At 38.2% G+C, this 20,626-nt stretch overlaps 2 non-coding genes across 2 annotated transcripts; one reads left to right on the top strand and one right to left on the bottom strand.

Annotated features, from left to right (window-relative positions):
* Nucleotides 1–426: 426 nt before the first annotated feature.
* Nucleotides 427–530, top strand: LOC125370243. Its single transcript, XR_007216215.1, has one exon. It is a non-coding gene; the product is annotated as a small nucleolar RNA R71 (small nucleolar RNA).
* A 10,493-nt stretch (nucleotides 531–11,023) lies between these two features.
* On the bottom strand, nucleotides 11,024–11,126 carry LOC112536095. The gene has a single exon (XR_003080161.2). It is a non-coding gene; the product is annotated as a small nucleolar RNA R71 (small nucleolar RNA).
* Between the last annotated feature and the right edge of the window lie 9,500 nt (nucleotides 11,127–20,626).

Here is a 20,626-nt window from a genome sequence, read left to right as displayed (position 1 = left end):
CGATTCTTGATGAAGTCTCTGGCTGGTGGACCACAAGGTGTTGTTCCTCAAGCAAGGTGGGATGATTGCGCCACCAGGGGTTGTATGTATTACTGTAAGGATCATTCTCACGCCTTGGGGCATTCCCGTATAATTAACTGTTCAACATCGAGGCATTATAGCGAATTAGATGGAAAAGTAGTAGAGGATACAAACATACCTCCAGCAGTGTCTGACCACCACCACAAAACTTCATGACCACCCAACTGCCGATCTGAGTTGGTCGATCTTCTTGGCTAGAAGCTCCACTTGTTGCCAAGTGAGGATTGCCATTGGTAGTTGTTCATGGCCTTTTCGAGTTTCTGAGCTTGCTGGGCCCCTGCTGATCAAAGATGTCGCCTCCGTCGCAGGTTCGAACCCGGTCAAGGTGCAGACACACATCCCGGCAATCCGTGATGTGGGCGGCATCTCAAAAGATCTTTAAATCTCTCCATGCATCGTACATGCTTTCATCGTATTTGCACAAAAGAAGATATGTCATTTCTAAGTTTAGCGGTTTTAGCGGGAGGAAAATACTTATATAAAATTTTTCATTAGCGCCCTGGTAGTGATCGCTCTTGTGTGGAAGAGATTGCAACCATCTCTTTGCTCTGTCCCTCGAAGGAAAATGAAACAATCTCGGTAGAATGGCATCATCGGTTGTTCCATTTATTTTGAATGTGTCATGAAATCTCCAAAAGTTGGAGATATGTGCATTGGGATCCTCATTTGCCGGCAATCCTCCAAACTGCACGCTTTGTTGGATCATCCGGATAACATTGGCCTTTATCTCAAAATTGTTGGCCGCTCTGAAAGCAGTCCGGATTATACTATTTCGTCCCGTCAGATGGTTTGAAACAAACTCGTACATCGTTCTCGATCCTCATCGGCATGGGGGGTTATGGTTTTCCATCGTTATAGTCTATCCATAGGTACCTCAACCTCAATCTCCTCCTCTTCTAATTGCAACCTCTTCCTTAAGAGTCCGGGGATGGGATTCGGATCGGATAGAGGCTCTATAAGATTCGAGTTTGAGCTCCGGTCATAAACTTCCGAAGCAAAGTCCACACAACCATAGATCAACAAAAATAATATAATAATAAATAATAATAAAATTAAAGAATAAATGAATAAAACAAATAATGAATAAATTAACATAAAACACAATTCACTCTAGTTCCGTTATGACACAGGTTTCGGCGCAGGCGCGAAACTTGATGGGTTCTTTATCAACCTACACCTAAAGCGGGAACCTATCGATGCAGCCTAGCAGAATTCGTATCCACGAGCGGGTGAACCTAGAGTTACTACTCCTTGCTATGTTATCTGATACGAAATAGGGTGTGAAAGTTCTAACATACCGGTAATGGTTATGAGTGCAATTAAGTAAATGAAGGATAACAATGGACAATTAAAAGACAATTGTAAAGAGAGAAATAAATCCAAAAGGGAGCCTAAGTGATGGAATTCTAAAGATGAATTTTATGGATTGCCGATCTTGCTTGCAGGTACTAACACAATTGAATCAGGTTCTCGGTCTCTCTCGAGCTACCGGATTCCTAAACCCTGCACTAACCTAATGGAATCTCTTCCTATCGGATTACTACAAATTAGCATTAAGTATGATTTAAGACTATTAAGAGTTGTTAGTTCTTAATCCGGTAAATCAACCTCATCTCTAAGTGTTAACTACCGTCCCTTACTATTCAAAATCCAGTTATAACAAGCATTTCTCAATGTCAAGAAACAACCTAATAAACAATTAATCTAGTCTCAATTAACGTCAAACTTTTATTCTTTGAATAGCAAGAAGATTGTAAGAATGACAATTATAAAAAACTAACAATTAAGCATAATCCATCAACAAGGTGAACCCTAATGGATTCAAAAGATCTAGTTGCTCATGTTCATAGTCAAAGCAATTAAAGAACAAAATAAGGAAAAACAAATTAAAGGTATGTACACCTCTCTCTTCAAAGTCGAATGAGAAACCCTAAATTTGCAAATTCAAAATCTCAAACCCTAGTTGCCTCTTGAATGCTTCCAAGTTTGTCTTGATCTTCAATTCGATGTTGGAATAAGTGAATCCCCCTTCAATTGATGAAAATTGATCTCTCCTACCTGTTCTACGATTGAGGTATAGGAAATATTTGATTAAGTGTGTCTTGGAATTGAGTCCAAAAATCGTCCCCTTCAATTAGAATTCAAAATCGCCTATATAGTTGATTGACCGAGGGTCGAGTCCTTGATTAGACTGGCCGGAGTCTTGAATGCGTAGTGTCATGTTGTCTTGAGTCACAAAGGGAAGCTGCACCAGTGTGATCGCCGGCCGTGGTGGGCCGTCTTGAATAACTTGGTGGGATAGCCTCGATAATTGACGGCCGGTAGCCGGTCAAGCCTGCTCACCCTCGTGGGTGCTTGTTCTCGCCAATTTGATGGATTTTGCTCCGTAATCACATGTATTTCCCCTCACGATGGTGTCCTTCGAAATGACCTGAAATGAAAAGGGAAACAAAGAGCGGTGTGATTCTAGCATAAAAGCGGGATAATCATGCATAAAAATGTGAACAATCGGGCATGAAAACATGTGTAGTATCTTATCGATCATCAAACCGCAAAAGAAGATATGTCATTTCTAAGTTTAGCAGTTTTAGCGGGAGGGAGGAAAATACTTATATAAAAATTTTCGATAGCGCCCTCCGGTGTAGTAATTGTTTGTCGTTGGAAGAGATTGCACATCTCTTTCTGCTCCTCGGAAAATGGAAACAATCTCCAAATGGCATCATGATGGTGGTTCCATTTATCTTGAATGTGTCACAAATCTCCAAAAGTTAGAGATATGTGCATTAGGATCCTCTGCAGCAATCACTCCAAATTGCAAGCTACTTTGGATCATCCGGATAACATTGGCCTTTATCTCAAAATTAATTGCCGCTCACACATGTAAAGTCACTATCTAGTTTTCGTCGTCCCATCTAAAAGATGGTCGAGCAAACTCACATATCATCCTCCTGCCATTGGCATCGTGGCTGGGGATCATGGTTTTCCATATTGTCTGGTCATCCATTACCTCGACCTCGATCTCCTCCCTCCCTCTTCTAATTGGAGCCTCCTTGGAGTCTCGGGGATGGAGTTGCTCGGATCGGATGGAGCTTTTAAGATTCGAGTTTGAGCTCCTGGTCATAAACTACCTAAAACTGAAAGACCACACAACCACCAATCAATAAAAACAATATAATAATAAATAATAAATAATAAAAAAACAAAAATTAAATAAAGAATAAATGAATAAACAATTAATGACTAAATTAACACAAAAACAATTCACTCTAGTTCACGTTCTTGTGTGTCCTCGAATCCGCCACAAAAACTTGATGGCTCTTTATGCAACCTACACTAAGGCGGTGAACCTCACAGGTGCAGCTAGCACTGGTGGTGTCAGTCGTATCCGGAATCCGGGGTGAACCTAGGTTACTACTCGTTACATGTTATCTAGTCCCAAATAAGGTGTGAAAGTTCTAGCGTACAAACTAATGGTTATGAGTGCAAATAAGTAAATGAAGAACAACGGACAAACAAAAGACAATTGCAAGAGGAAAACAAACCCAAAAGGAGCTAAGTGATGGAATTCTAAAGATGGATTTTATGGATTCTTGAGTCTTGCTTACACAAATCCTGAAATTGAATTGTCCTTCCTCTCGAGCTTGCAAGATTCTAAACACTACCTAATCTAATGGAATCTCTTCTATCGGATTACTACAGATTAGCATTAAGTATGATTTAAAACTATTAAGAGTTATTAATTCTTAATCCGTGAGTAAATCAACCTTATCTCTAAGTGTTAACTACTAGTCCTTACTATTCAATGTCTAGTTGTAACAAGCATTTCTCAATGTCAAGAAACAACCTAATAAACAATTAATTCAACGTCTCAAATTAACTAAATCAAACTTTTAGTACAAAATAGCAAGAAGATTGCAAGAATGACAATTATAAAACTAACAATTAAGCATAATCCATCATGAAAAAGTAAACCCCAATGGGTGGGTTCAAAAGATCTAGCTACTCATGTTCATGGTTAAAGCAATTAGGGAACAAAATAAGGAAAAGAAAATTAAAGGCATGTACACCCTTCTCTTTCCAAATCGAACGAACCTAAATTTACAAATTCGATCTCGAACTCTGATTGCCTCTTGATGCTCCCAAAGTTTGTCTTGATCTTCAATTCGATGTTGGAACAAGTGAATTCCCTCCTTCAATTGATGAATTTGATCTCTCAAAGTCTACAATTGAGGTATAGGAGCAATTGATTAAGTGTGTGTCTTGGAATTGAGTCCAAAATTTTTCCCCCTTTCCGAAAGAATTCAAAATTGCCTATAGTTGATTGACAACATGGTAGTCGAGGCCAGTATGATGATTCGACATGGCGGGAGCTATGATGATTGACATGGCGGGAGTCAAGCTGTGTGAGCCGAATGCTGTTGTCTTGACTGTTGTCCGACTTTGCTAAGTCTTGCGGCGGTCTTTGAGCCACCAGGCCGGCGTCGTGGGCCAAGTGTCAGGCTCTAGTCGTCTTTGAATAAATGGCACAATTGGGGATAGCTTGTTGGTATTCAACGCACAGAGTCGAGGGCCATGCTCGACCTCGGGTCTAGTTTCACCCAGTTTGATGGAATTTTGTTAAAGTAATCCGAATCCGTATTTCCCTCGATTATTGATGGTGTCCTTGAAAATGACTCAAACGAAAGAAAGGAAACAAAAGACAGGTGATTCTAGCATAAAATAGGATAATCATGCATAAAAATGTAAACAATCGGGCATGAAAACATGTGTAGTATGATGCTTATCACCGATCTTGCTTACCCGTGCCTAAATCCTGAATTGAATCCCAGTTCCTCTCTCGAGCTTACCGAATTCCTAAACCTGCACTAATCTAATGGAATCTCTTCCTATCGGATTACTACAGATTAGCATTAAGTAGATTTAAAACTATTAAGAGTTATTAATTCTTAATTCGGCGAGTAAATCAACCTTATCTCTAAGTGTTAACTACTAGTCCTTACTAATCAATGTCCAATTGTAACAAGCATTTCTCAATGTCAAGAAACAACCCAATAAACAATTAATTCAACATCTCAAATTAACTGAATGAAACTTTTATTACTAAATAGCAAGAAGATTGCAAGAATGACAATTATAAAACTAACAATTAAGCATAATCCATCAACAAAGGTAAACCCCAATGGGTTCAAAAGATCTAGGTACTCATGTTCATGGTTAAAGCACTTGGGGAACAAAATAAGGGAAAGAAAATTAAAGGCATGTACACCCTTCTCTTTCAAGCTGAATGAAAAACCCTAAATTTGCAAATTCGAAATCTCAAACCCTAGTTGCCTCTTGCTCGATTTGAGAACCATGTGAACCCATGATCTTTAATCCTGCGATGAAGAATCCGATTGAAATCTTGATCCAAGTCTCCTTTTACTTGGTTTCGGCTTAGAGAATCCTTAGAGAGAGAAAAATTAGGGTTTTGGACGTTCTTAACCTGCCTCCTCTTTCTCTTTCCTCTCTTCGTTCTTTTAATTATTCCCCCGCGTAACCACGTATTGTTGTGACGAGTGTGTTCCCTGTTACCTACCGTAGCTCTAGAACTTCCTTTTCTTTGATGTTTTGATGCACGACCGGTAGGCCGAGTGTTAGTTGAAACCAACACGGCCATGTTCAACTTCCCGATGCTCGTACTTAGCTCGTTTCGGCAGCTTTGATGTCCAATTATGCTCCAATTCTTTCCTTTTTCATTCTTTGACTTCTTTTGGACCTAATGCACACAAACAGATACATAGGGTGAGTGTTGATACCAATTCACATCCAAATATCCATAAAATCGATCTTAAAAACCCCATTTAGATGTGTGTATTTTACGCACATCAGTCCAACTTTCATGCAATAATGGCAAGTGACCTTTGAATCATGAGAGGAGTTAAAATTGGTTTTATTAGCCACTTTTTTCTTGAGGTATAAGCCTCAATGCATTCACCACTTTTTCCCTTTGAAATTATTTTAGAATTTCTTTCAACCTTATGAGGTTGAGTGGCCTTAACAAAAGTTATAATGTGAGGTGTTAGAGATATGGATGATAAAGCTCCACTGACCCAAGTCCATATCTCACAAAAGGAGGTCTTTGAGATGCAACTAGTGTATCAATAGATTCATCTCCTTTATGAAACTTTGAGATTAAGTTCCCAAGCTCCTCTAATTTATTTTTCAAAGCATTATTTTTCTTGAGAAGCTTTTCATTTGAAACTTCATGCATTGATCTTTTTTAAGTCCTCATTAGAAGTTTTTAAAGAATTAATTTCATTCTTTGAGACTTCAAGATCTTTTTCCAAATTCGAATATTTATTTTTATAAAAATTTATTTTTAGAAGCATATTTTGTAAGAATTCATCCTTATCATCCAACAAGTCATCACCAAAAAAATAAGAAGATGAATATGAAGAAGAAGAATTATATAAGTGAGAAATGGAGCATACATCATGAGGTTCTTCTAAGTTGGCCATGAAGCAAAGAATTACTTCTTTATCTCTATCATTCTCATTGTTTGAAGATGAAGATGCACCATTCTAAGTAGCCTTCAAAACATTTTTATTTTCTTTATCTCAGTTCTTCCTCTTCAAGTACTTGAGACAACCCTGTTTGACTTGTCCTTGCTTTCCACACTCATTGCAAGTAACATCATCCTTCTTGTTCTTGCTAGGCCTTTGATGTAGATAATTCTATGCATGTTTATTGACTGTTTATCAGCCATTTATTCATGTATTTGAGTCATATTTATTCATGTTTGATCGCATTGTGGTATGTTTATGAATTTTTCAGGTTCTTAGACCCTCGATAGAGATTGATTGATTTACGGGTAGAAACCAAGTTATTTGGATGATTTACGCGTATTAGATGCTTATTAGAGTCGATTCCTTGTTGGCACACAGTTTTGAGGCTTTTGCATGATCCCTTGGACAATTTCAAAAATTTTGCATTTCATGGAGGTTGGTGCAAGCAGACGGCATGCAAAAAGCGATTCTAGACTTATCTGTAGCGACCCATACTCAACTCTCCTCTGTTCTTGACATTTGGGAGACCAATGTCAGTTCAAAGGATTGATTTGGAGGATTCAAGCAAAGATTGAAGTTTCAGGCGGTTGGTAGGACATCAGGATCCATACTTGAAATTTGGTTTCAAAATTGGCACTTGCGACATTCCCACTCCGATTCGATAGAAGAGTGGTTATATGTTTCATTTTCTTTTCTGTTATTTATTTCCTTTTGTATTTGTTTCTTTTATTATGAGTAGCTAGGACTACCGAACCCATTGGGGTTCATCTTTGTTGATGGTTTGTGTTTAAATATTGGATTTTTATCTGCCATTTTTGTAATCTTCTTACTGTTTAGTAATAAAATTTGATTCAATTAATTTGAGACGTTAAATTAATTGTTGATGTGCGTAAAATACACACATCTAAATGGGGTTTTTAAGATTGATTTTATGGATATTTGGATGTGAATTGGTATCAACACTCACCCTATGTATCTGTTTATGTGCATAGGTCCAAAAAAAGTCAAAGAATGAAAAAGGAAAGAATTGGAGCATAATTGGACATCAAAGGCTGCAGCGAGCTAAATCCGACATCGGAAAATTAACATGGCCGTTGATAAACATCATAATACATGTGTTTTCATGCCCGATTGTTTACATTTTTTATGCATGATTATCCCATTTTATGCTAGAATCACCTGTCTTTTGTTTCCTTTCTCATTTCGGGTCATTTCGAAGGACATCATCGGTGAATCGAGGGACATACGTGTGATTACAAACCAAAATCCATCAGATTATGCGAGGAGTAGCATCCAGGAGGGTTGAGCACGGCTGGACTCACGTGCGTCTTTGAATTACGAAGGCTATCGGTGTGCCATTCGACCGCGGTTTCCATAGCCATCATGACCCTTGACCGCAGTGCATGGTGGCCAACACGAGGCTCAGTAGTGGGAAACCCTACTTGGTGAGATCCATAGTTTGGCGACGGCTGGACTTCTGACGTCTTGACTAACTGACCTTGAACACGAGGTGCGAGTTAAATATATAAGAAAAATGAATTTTTCTTAGAGGAGAGAGGAAAAAGAGTGACAGACCACAGGGCTACTGTCGGTTCGGTTACGGTAAGTGCGAAGAGAGAGGTCATGCGGGGAGGTAAGAATCCAGTAGAATCCCAAGGTTAGGAAGTGCAAAACCGCAGTAAAGTGGAAGCAATTCAAGAGGCAGTTTGGGAGATTAATCAAAGTGTAGATCCAGTTTGGGTATTCATCCAATTTGAGAGAAAAGGGTGTACATGTTTTATTTTCATTATTCTTTCATTGTAATTGATTTCCTAGATTGTTTTAAACATGAACATGTTTAGCTAGACTGATTTAATCCATTGGGGTTTCTTTACTATGTTGGCTTGATATTATATTGTTGGATTGTTTGAGTTGGTTTTGTATTCTTCTTGTTTTCGGTATTAATAAGATTATGCATTATTCATGAGACGTTGTGGAATTGTGATGTTTAGATTGCTTTATGAGATTGAGAAATCCATTTGGCAATTGGAATTTTGAATAACAAGAACTGGTTAATAATCGCTTAGAGATAAGGATAATTAACTAGCCGGATTAAGAATTAATAAAGCTTAATAGAGGCGGATTAAAGCTTAATGCTAATTTAAGAATCAATCGTTAGGAAGAGATTCCAACTTTAGGTTATTAGGTTTAGGAATTCGGTTATCTCGAGAGAAGCCGGTCGATTAAAAATCATCCACGGGTAGCATAATTAGGCGATCCTTTATCTTTTGTTCGGTTGCCAACTAGTTTAGATTCCCTTTGGGTTTGTCTTCTTGTCTTGATTATTTCATTTATCAATTACTCGCATCTCCTCCGAGAACTTGGCTTGTAGTTAATAGTTAGTTTAGAAATTATCATCATCCATTTTAGGTTAATATAACAAAGAACAAAGATGTAACTCGGGCTTTCGCTTTCCGAGGAATACGACCTTGATACTCGCCATTAGTGCAAGGCGCATCGATAGGTACACCGCCTTAGATTGTAGCTAACGAGTAGCACCCGTAGTCGTAGTGTTAGGTTTCGAACACGTGTTCCTAACACGGGAATCACCACGCGTGGTCGTTGGGCGTGCATCAAAACATCAAAGAAAAGGAAGTTTTTGAGAACACGACTGCAGTAACCACGGCCGGAGCGTAATCCAGTGTCCCCACACGGCAAGCGATACAAGGGAAATAATTAAAAGAACGAAGAGAGGAGAGAAAAAAAGGAGGCTAGGATTAGAACGCGTCCCAAACCTAATTTTTCTCTCTCTAAGGATTTTCCGAGCCAAACCAGAAAAAGGAGACTTGGATCAAGGTTTCAATCGGATTCTTCCATAGATTGAAGATTGGGGCGAGGTTCACGATTAGTTCTCAAATCGAGCAAGAGGCAACTAGGTTTGAGATTCCGAAAGAGAAGGGTGTACATGCCTTTAATTTTCTTTTCCTTATTTTGTTCCCCAATTGCTTTAACCACGAATAGTAGTGAGATCTTTTCAACCTAATTGGGTTCACTCGATGGATTATGCTTAATTGTTAGTTTTATAATTGTCATTCTTGCAATCTTCTTGCTATTTAGTAATAAAAGTTTGATTCAAGACTGAGACGTTGAATTAATTGTTTATTGGGTTGTTTTTGACACATCGAAATGCTTGTTACAACTGGACATTGAATAATAAGGACTAGTAGTTAACACTTAGAGATAAGGTTGATTTACTTGCCGGATTAAGAATTAATAACTCGTAATAGTTTTAAATCATACTTAATGCTGATATGTAGTAATCCGATAGGAAGAGATTCCATTAGATTAGTGTGTGGGTTTAGGGTCGATAAGCTTTCTAGTGAAGCTCGTAGAGGCCTAATTCAATTCAGGGATTTAGGCACGGGCAACCAAGATCGGCAATCCATAATATCCATCTTTAGAATTCCATCACTTAGGCTCCCTTTTGGGTTTGTTTTTCTCCTTGCAATTGTCTTTTGATTGTTCATTGTCCTTCATTTACTTATTTGCACTCATAACCAAGTTGGTAATGCAAAACTTAACACTATTTCGCAGTAATATACATAAGCATAAGCGATGGTAACTCTAGGTTCACCCGATCTCAGGGATACGACCTTGATACCACTAGTGCTAGGTTGCACTCAGAGGTTCCTTTGCCTAGTGTGTAGATTGTATAAAGAGCCGTCAAGTTTTTGATGCTGCTAGATTGCGTGATGTGATGTGAACTAGAGTAGTTGTTTTTGTGTTAATTTAGTCATTGTTTGTTTATTTATTTATTCTTTATTTTTTATTATTTATTGTTATATTATTTTTAATTGATTGGTTGTTCTTTGGTTGTCGGTTTGGGTGTATGACTGTGAGCTCACAACCTCGATCCTATAAGACCATTATTCCATCTCGGAGCACCCTCGGATTATTGAGACGACGCTGAGCAGCTGGAGAGGAGGACAGAAAGTTCATTTAGATTTAGGTTCAAGGAGTTGACACAATAAAGAACCTCAACCCCTGTGCCGATGATGATCAGGACCATCGTTTGCTCGACCCTCTTTGACGGGGCCAGACGAGTATAGTCGTATTCACTGTACTAATGTGACGACAACAATTTTTAGATAAAGGCCAATGTTATCCGGATGATCCAGTAAAGTGTGTAGTTTGGAGGATTGCCCGTGAGGATCCCAATGCACATATCTCCAACTTTTAGAGATTTATGACACATTCAAGATAAATGGAACAACCGATGATGCCATTCGGTACCGAGATTGTTTCCATTTTCCTCGGGCGAAGAAAGTGATGGTCGCAATCTCTTCCACAATGTATCACTACCCGGAAGGCGCTATCGAAAAATTTCTATACAAGTATTTTCCTCCCGCTAAACCGCAAAACTTAGAAATGACATATCTTCTTTATGCACGGTGATGAAAGCATGTACGATGTAATGGAGAGGTTTAAAGATCTTTTGAGATGTCACTTACATCACGGATTGCCGCGGTGGATGCAGTTCAAACCTTCTACAATGGGTTAAACCTTACAACAAGGCGGATGGTGGATGCCGCAGCAGGGGCGCTAAATAGTAAGACCGAGCGGGCTTAGAACACGATAGAAATGGCCATGAACAACTATCAGGTGGCAATCCCCACAGGAAGCATGTACTTGAACGGGGATGACAGGAGGTGGTCAACCAAGGGATTCTAAGAGCCTTCACTCAAGTGGAGCTTCTAGCCAAGAAGATCGACTAACTCCGTGGATGCTATCTATGCACGAACGCTGGTCATGAAGTTTGTGGTGGTGGCCCGTGACACAATGCTGCAATCATGGAGGTCGCCTATTAACTTGCATATTAACTTGCCTTTTATTGATGCATTGGAACAGGATGCCGAAGTATGCTAAGTTCTTAAAGGACATAAGCGTTAAACGCCAATACTCTAACGAGAATGCCTGGCCTTTGCAAGCCGAAGCCGGGAGTTCTACACTATTCCACACTTTAGTAATTTGCGTGTGGATGATGCATTAGGCTGATTTAGAGGCTAGCATAAATGTCATGCCCACTAATTTATTCAATAAGCTAGGTTTGGGGGAGGCAAAATCCACTAGGACTAGTGCATTCAATTAATACCTTTCTGGCGACCTTTACATTAAGTTTCCTAGGGAATTCAGGAAAATGTGCTAGTTAAGGTAGATAAGTTCATATTTCCTGTGGACTTTGTGGTTTTGGATATGGACAATGAGCATGGTGTACCATTAATTTTGGGGAGACCTTTCCTTGCCACGGTAGAGCTAAAATAGACGTGATTTGAGGGGAAGTTAGAACTTAATGTAGGGATGACCGTGGTCACTTTTAGTTTACCTTCATTTGATTGTTCTTCCATGAGCCATGTTCATGCCATTTGTTGTATTGATGGAATTAATCTTACATGTAATACACAACCACAAGATGTATAAATGGATGATGCTATACATGTTTCTTCCCCTATTAGTATGTGTTATTCATCCGAAAAAATAACTTGTATCAATACGAGACTTTGTGCTATGATAGACTGAGGAGTGGTAGTCATAGTTTGTTTTTGACAGTGTCACCCAGCCTCTAGGAATGCGAGGGTGATGAATGGACATCCCAAATCGGTCCGAGAGCACCTCTTTGGTCATCTACCGCACACACGGACCTCTCCTGTTGCACTTATATGCCTCGAGCCCCAACTTACATTGAGCCTACCTTCTTAATTTGCAGCGATGATACGGGGAATGTCACAGTAGTCCGACAATTCTCGACAAAAAAGCCCGGGAGGCATTCCCGAATCTTTTTTTGCTTTCCGAATTTTTGGACATTTTTTTATTTTATGTAGTCATTGGTAGTTAGATATTTCACCGTTTTTAGTAAGTTTGATTTTGAGGAGATACTATCTTATTGAACCTTTTACTAGATGTTGCTTGGAATGTGTTTATTCTCGAGTTTTACGGGAGTTAGCTTACTGATGCTCGCACTTAATTTCGAGGATCAATATATTTCAAGTGTTAAAGTACACATCAAGGGCAATATCTAGTAGAATTTCTAGTTTTTATCTCTTTATGTCATTTTATTTTTCTCTTAGTTTTCCAATTTCTTTTATGGACTCCCATAATCTACTTCATTTTACATATTTTATTCCGCTCACGCTTTGTCATTATCGAGATGTTTTCACACGATGTGGGGTAGTCTTGTAGATGTAGATGTGCGACTTTTATTTCGAACCTTGTTGGAAGAAGGCAATGAATCTCTCTTAATTACAATCCGACATTCCTCTACCACAGACTAGCCAACCCCCGACATACCCGCCGATGCACCTCCTTTCACTCCGGAGCCATAGTCAGGCGATAGTTCTTTTTCCTTTTGATTTCTTATATTTTGTACTGCTTGATGTGTGTCCTTCAAATGCTGGGTGGTGATATTTATCCCGCCCCGAATTTGCTTATTCTTTCAGAAATTTTTGTAAAATTTTGAAAATTTTCACTTTGTTTGATGCTGACTTGCTTTTGAAATCCTCTGTTTATGTCCATGTGATCGCAAAACCGATAGTGTTGAGTCTGCCGGAAGAATGTAAGATAATTAGTTTGATTTGTGCACTAAGTTGCTTTGGTTTATTTAATTACATTTTGATGATTTTTGTTTGGAACCTACTCAAAGGCACACTTGAGAAATTGAGCCTAAATTGTAAGCGTACACTTTATATGCTTGTATTTATTTCGCTGAGAGTGCTGATTACTTTCTTTACTTTTAGAACTTCTCGTTTAATGCTTTGGGCGAGGGCCATAAGGAGAGTTTAATACTTTGGTATGATAGAGGCACTAAGGTTTTCATTCTAGCCAAATAGCCTTCATTCGTTTATTGATTCGTAGATAACCCCTTCTTTCACCATTTCCTGTATCATATTCCATTACTACTTAGTTTTATTCTTTCGGTTATGATCTTGATATGAGTTGTTTTTATCGGGAATTTATCTCGGGAATAGCGTGGAATCTTATAAATAAAATCTAAAAAATTCACTCTATTATGTGAATGTTCTTCCCTTATGAAAAAAAGAGATAGAAGAATAAGAGGGAAAGGTGATGAAAGAAAGAAAGTAAGTGAGCTAAACATTTTGACTTGATTCTTATTTCCCACCTTGGACCATCGTCCATTGTTTACCCTCAGGATCATTGTGACTTATGTGCAAGTCATGTATTTCATCGAGAACACCACAGGTTCAACTCCGACCAAATTTACCTACCCTTACCTAATCCCCATTACAACCTTTATAAAGACCTCTTGACGTGATTGGACGCCATGTAGTAAGTAGGATTTAAGAGCAAGCATATAGTAAGTAAAGAGTTGATGCATTAAGATTAAACACTACCCTTTAAACATTTTGGAGTGATTTAGAGTGAATCCGGTGAGGAGTTGGTTCCGAATAATTTCGTTGAAGTATTGATTGTGTGAACTATTGACATCTTGGTCATGATACTTAAAATTGATTGCTTCTTTTCTTTTGTTTGACTTATGCTTGTTAAGGATATGCAGGGAGCTCTCTAGCTTGTCCGTCGGTCACTTTAGGTATTGTTCCTTAGTGGTTTATTTTCCTTACTTTACTTTTGATTGCTCGAGGACAAAATGAGGCTGTTGGGGTTATTTGATGTGCGTAAAATACACACATCTAAATGGGGTTTTTAAGATCGATTTTATGGATATTTGGATGTGAATTGGTATCAACACTCACCCTATGTATACATTTGTGCATTAGGTCCAAAAGAAGTCAAAGAATGAAAAACGAAAGAATTGGAGCACAATTGACTGACGTCAAAAGCTGAAAGCCAGCTAAGTGCACGAGCATCGAGGAGTGAACATGCCGTGTTGTTTTCAACACCGGTTCCTAACACTGGAATCACCACTTACTGTGTTGGCGTGCATCAAAACATCAAAGAAAGGAAGTTTTTTGGGAGCACGACTCAGCAGAGTAACACTGCCAGACAACATTCCGGTCTCTGTCGACACACTACAATAACCGTGTCGTGCTATAAGTGAAAATAATTAAAAGAACGAAGAGGAAAGAAAAAAAGGAGGTTAGTTGAACGTCCAAAACCCTAATTTTTCTCTCTCTAAGGATTTTCCGAAATGAAACCAAGAAAGGAGACTTGGATCAAGGTTTCAATCGGATTCCCTTCATAGATTGGAAGATTGGGCAAGGTTCACGAGTAGTTCTCAAATCGGAGCAAGAGGCAACTAGTCTAGATTTCGAATTTGCAATTTAGGGGTTTTTCATTCACTTGAAAGAGAGCGTGTATATGCCTTTAATTTTCTTTTCCTTATTTTTTCCCAATTGCTTTAACCATGAACATGAGTAGCTAGATCTTTGAACCCACTGGGGTTCACCTTTGTTGATGGATTATGCTTAATTGTTAGTTTTATAATTGTCATTCTTGCAATCTTCTTGCTATTTAGTAATAAAAGTTTGATTCGGTTAATTTGAGACGTTGAATTAATTGTTTATTGGGTTGTTTCTTGACATTGAGAAATGCTTGTTACAATTGGACATTGAATAGTAAGGACTAGTAGTTAACACTTAGAGATAAGGTTGATTTACTCACGGATTAAGAATTAATAACTCTTAATAGTTTTAAATCATACTTAATGCTAATCATAGTAATCAGATAGGAAGGGATTTCATTTGGTTAGTGCAGGGTTTAGGAATCTGCAAGCTCGAGAGAGAAATCGGGATTCAATCTGATTTAGGTATGGGTAAGCAAGATCGGCAATCCATAAAATCCATCTTTAGAATTCCATCACTTAGGCTCCCTTTTGGGTTTGTTTCTCTCTTTGCAATTGTCTTTTGTTTGTCCGTTGTTCTTCATTTACTTATTTGCACTCATAACCATTAGGTAGGTGGAACTTTGACACCCTATTTCAGGACTAGATAACATAGTAAAACAGAGTGGTAACCTAGGTTCACGATTCGGGGATACGACTGACTCACTACCTGCTAGGTTGCACTTGTAGGTTCAACGCCTTAGGTGTAGGTTGCATAAAGAGCCCATCAATTGTCTTTTGGGTTGTTTCTTGACATTTGAGAAATGCTTTTTACAACTGGAAATTAAATAGTAAGAACTGGTAGTTAACACTTAGAGATAAGGTTAATTCACTCGCCCGGATTAAGAATTAATAACTCTTAATAGTTCTAAATCATGCTTAATGCTAATCAGAATGTCGACAGAAGAAGAGATTCCATTAGGTTAGTGCGCATTTAGGAACTCAAACGAGCTTCGAGAGGAGAGCAGAGTTCTCGTGATTCGAGTAAACGGTAGCAAGATTGGCAATTTATAAAATCAACCTTAGAATTCCATCACCCAGGTCCCTTTCGGCTCGCTTATTTATTCTATTGCTCTTCATTGTCGATTCTGTTCCTTTATTTGCATTCATAAGCATTAGTTAATTAATTTAGACTTCTCACACCTTATTTCGGATTAAATAACATAAACGAACAAAGAGTAACTTTAGATTTACGATCTCCGTGGATACGACTGATACTCAGTGCTAGCAACACATAGGTTCACCTCCATAAGTGTAGGTTGCATAAGTAGCCCATCAGCCTTGATTGGGAGAAGGACTTCTTGCTTGCGAAGGGTTTATTGTTGCTTCTCTTTTTAACTTCAAGAATCCTCTTGACATGTTTAGTGATGAGAGCCATATCATTACTCTCACTATTTCCTTCCCTTACTCTTCATCATCACTTGGAGCATCTTTTTCCTCTTGAGCTCTAATGCTTGCCTTGAGTCCTAAGGCCTTATTCGTTCTACCATCTCTATCAAATTCATCATTGACAAGAAACATTTCATGGATTACAAGAATACTTATGAGGACATCCGTAAGAATCTTCACAAGGTCATCATTTGCCTTTTCAATATTAGCCACTCTAGCACCATACTTCTAAAGATCTTATTGTTGATGTCCACAAGCTCATAATGCTTGCCAAGCTTCCTCATCCTATTGTTAATAGTGAGAAGCCTATTAGTTATGCCGATAACGAATTCATTTGGCTTCATCTTAAACATCTCATACTCGGTCACACACATTTGGATCTCTCTTGATTTAACTTGCTTGGTGCCTTCATGATAATTCTCCAAGGTAGTCCAAATTTGATAAGCCATAGTGCAATATTGCATTCTTTCATATTCTTCTCTAGATAGACAACTCATAAGAATGGCCATTGCTTGCTTATTCTTATGATTATGCTTTTATGAGCATACCCATTCTTCTCTAGAAAGTATTCTTTCTTTACCATTCTTGATTTTTAGTAGGAATCTTCCATTCCTTCACCACATAGTCCCATACCTCAATGCCATATGATTCTAACTAGATTTTCATACGAAATTTTCAAAAGGCATAGTTAGATCCATCAAAGAATGACTTGAGGTGTTGAGCTCTTTCATTAGTTGCCATTGATATTTAAATTTGTGATAAAGTTTGAGAAGAATGTTTTATCTCTAATACCACTTGTTGTCCCTTGAAACCAAGAAAATAGGTTGAATTAGTGACCTCATATCGTGGAAATAGATTAAGGAATGAAAAACAAAAGATCTTTAAGAAATGATAGAAGAATTTGGAAAAGAGTTAGGGTAAGAGAGATTGACACAAAGGTTTATAGTGGTTTGGGAGCAATTCTCCATAAATCCACTCCCGAAGACCACACTTGAGTTTTCCACTATAATCTTCAAGATAACAACCTTTGAGTTTTTATAAGTGCACCCAACAACTTGGAGTTTTCCAAGGCTAACACTAAACCTATTTCCTTAGTGAATTAATCCCTCACTAAGTCTCTGAACCCATGAGTATTAATGGTTACTCAACAACTGATTCTTTATGATTTTAATACCTAGACTCACAGAATAATCCTTTAGAGTTTAGTTGAATAAAGAGATTTGATGTACGTAAGATACACACATCTAAATGGGGTTTATTTGATATGCGTAAAATACACACATCTAAATGGGGTTTTTAAGATTGATTTTATGGACATTTGGATGTGAATTGGTCCCAACACTCACCCTATACATATTTATTTAGTTAAGTTTATGATTCAGATAGTGGATGATAAGGAGGTTCAATGCTAAACTCTTTGTATGCCACGTTGGAAAATGGGATTGGGAACCAAGAGAGTGCTAAAATTGGGATACCTGCAGATTTTTAAGCTCGAGTGGAATCAAGCCACAGATCAACCTCCACTCCTATGCTTTCATCTCAAGTTTTTGTGAATTTTGTCATGGTTTACATTCGAGTAACGATTGTTCATTATATAGTGATGTTGCTCATTGTTCTTATAACTATGAATAGGTGAATTATACGGGAAGTTGGCCAAATGACTCATATGGAAGCACCTACAATCAAGAATGGAGCACTCATTCACCCTTTGGATGGAGCCAAGATGGCCAAGAACCACTAGAATTTCAAAGAAATTTAATCTTGCACTATCAACTCAAGGTGAAGAGTTAGTGTCGGGAGAGCGATGATGAGGTTTATTGCAAGTCTTGAGGATAGATTCCAACAAACAGAGAGGATACTTGAAGATCAACAAGCCTCGATTAAGAACATAGAGCATCAAGTGGCGTGAATCTTCAAGTTACTAAGAGCAATCGGGAACTCCATCAAGCTCTTGAACAGGAACATTGAGCGAGTCACTTTGCATTCAGGTGAGAATTTTTTGGGTTATCTATTATGTTTGACGATGATGCTTATGTGCGGGCAGACTCACTTTTGAACATGGAGATAGGAACTGAAGAAGAGGCAAACATGATCCTCTCAAAGACTACCAGAACGTATATTGATGATGCCGCATAGTTAGAGGAATTGTTGGTAGATTTTCCATAAGTCCCTTCGATGATGGAAGATGAGCACAAGTTATCCAATGAAGAAGTCTTACAGGAGCTCGAGTTTCTTCTAGCAAGTGAACCAAGCCAAGGACTAGAGAAAACCATCGACGTTACTAAAGAAATTGCCCAACCGTCGATCCTTCCAATTGGTGAAACTTCAGCTTTCAAATTGGAAAAGCCCCTAGAGCTTCATGACTACGTGTAATTATACGAAGAGCGAGTTTTTTCCATCATAGTGGCAGCTTGCTTAATAGTCGGGAAGAGAAAATTGACGATTATCCCTATAAGTAGTGAAGCCATTTACTTGGAAGAAGGATGGATGGTCATTGATCATGCCCGTTTGCTTTTCACCATGAGTCCAAATTTAAGAAGACTCATTATAAAGAGAGAAGCTGGGAGGCAGCAATCCCTAATTTTTATCTTTAATCTTTAATATTTTAACCTTTTATTTTGAAACATTTTATTAATTTTAGTTTTCATATTTTATTTAATTTTTGTTTCAGTTTCAATTTTAATTCTTCGTTTTATTATTTGCAACCATTCCTCTACTGCAATTAACACCATTATATCCCTAACGATGCACCTCTTTTCACCTGAGACCAGCTTAGGCGGCGATTAGCTCTCTCTTTCCTTTTCATTTCTTATATTTTGTATAATCTTTGGGACGCAGTCCTTAAGTGTAGGGTAGTGATATTTATCCCATCTTAGTTATTTGTTTATTCTTTATGCAATTTTTGTAAAATTTTGAAAATTTTTCACTTTGTTTCTATACTCTTCATCACGACTGCTTTTTGAAACTCTGCTTTATGTCCATGTGATCGGGTAAAACCGAGTAGTGTTGAGTTTTGCTAAGAATGTAAGATAATTAGTTTGAGTTTTCCAAGTTGCTTTGGTTTATTTAATTCTGTTTTGATGATTTTTGTTTGAACCTACTCAAAAGCACATCAGGAGAGAAATTGAGCCTAAATTGTAAGTATACACTTTATATGCTTGTATTTATTTCTTGGCCGAGAGTGCCAATTAGTGTCTTTACTTTTAGAACTTGCTCAGAATGCTTATGAGGGCCACAAGGAGAGTTTAACACTTTGGTATGATAGAGGCACTTAGGTTTTCATTATAGCCAAATAGCCTTCATATCTGTTTATCGATTCGTAGATAACCCATTCTTTCACCATTTTTTATCATATTCCATTACCACTTAGTTTTATTCGCTTTAGGTTATGATTCTCTATACGAGTTATTTTATTGGGAATTCTTGTCTTGGGAATAGTGTGGAATTGATGAGCATAGTTTTACACATTCTTCAGACATTTTATGTGCGTACATGTTCTTAGCAATTATTGTGCTTTTATTCCCGGATCACCCGTGATTTTATGTTCTTTTGCATTTCAGGAACATTTATAGGACCATCATCGGTGTTTAAGCAATTATATATCAATCACGTGCAGGCGGACGAGAATTCATCAAGATCGACAAGAGTCGCCATTGCACATGAGCGCGGCTCCGGCGCGTCTTGCAACCATCACTGCCCAGATTCCTGCCCGACCAACCATCAAAACTTGGTCTTCAAAACAATAGTTTGGGGCACTAGGCCACCACGGCCTACAAGACGGCCCGTGGTGGCCGAGCAACACGGTCATGGTGAAACCCTACGGTTGGTGAGATCACAATTTCAAGACCAAGATGGACCCCGGTTGGTCGATCTGAGACGGCCTTGACCACGGGTTAAATATAGAAAAATTCATTTTTCTTAGAGAAAAAGAGGAAAAAGAGTGACATCGAGCCCTAGTGGGTACGGTCTTATTTCCGCATAACTGTCTTGTCGTAAAGCGTGTTGAAGTAAACCTGAATCGTAAGATTCGGTGCAAACAAAGAGTGGAGCAATTCAAGAGGCGCTTGGGAGATTAATCAAAGTGTAGATCTAGATTTGGGTGTTCACATCCAATTCATATAGGAAAAAGGGTGTACATGTTTTATTTTCATTATTCTTTCATTGTAATTGATTTCCTAGATTGTTTTAAACATGAACATGTTTAGCTAAATTGATTAAATCCATTGGAATTTCTTTGCTATATTGGTTTGATATTATATTGTTAGATTGTTTGAGTTGA

Source organism: Ricinus communis, chromosome 5 (assembly GCF_019578655.1).
Source record: "Ricinus communis isolate WT05 ecotype wild-type chromosome 5, ASM1957865v1, whole genome shotgun sequence".
In the NCBI taxonomy this organism is placed as follows: Eukaryota; Viridiplantae; Streptophyta; class Magnoliopsida; order Malpighiales; family Euphorbiaceae; genus Ricinus; species Ricinus communis.
Note: the sequence above shows the minus strand (reverse complement) of the source record. Positions and strands in the feature narration are given on the sequence as shown.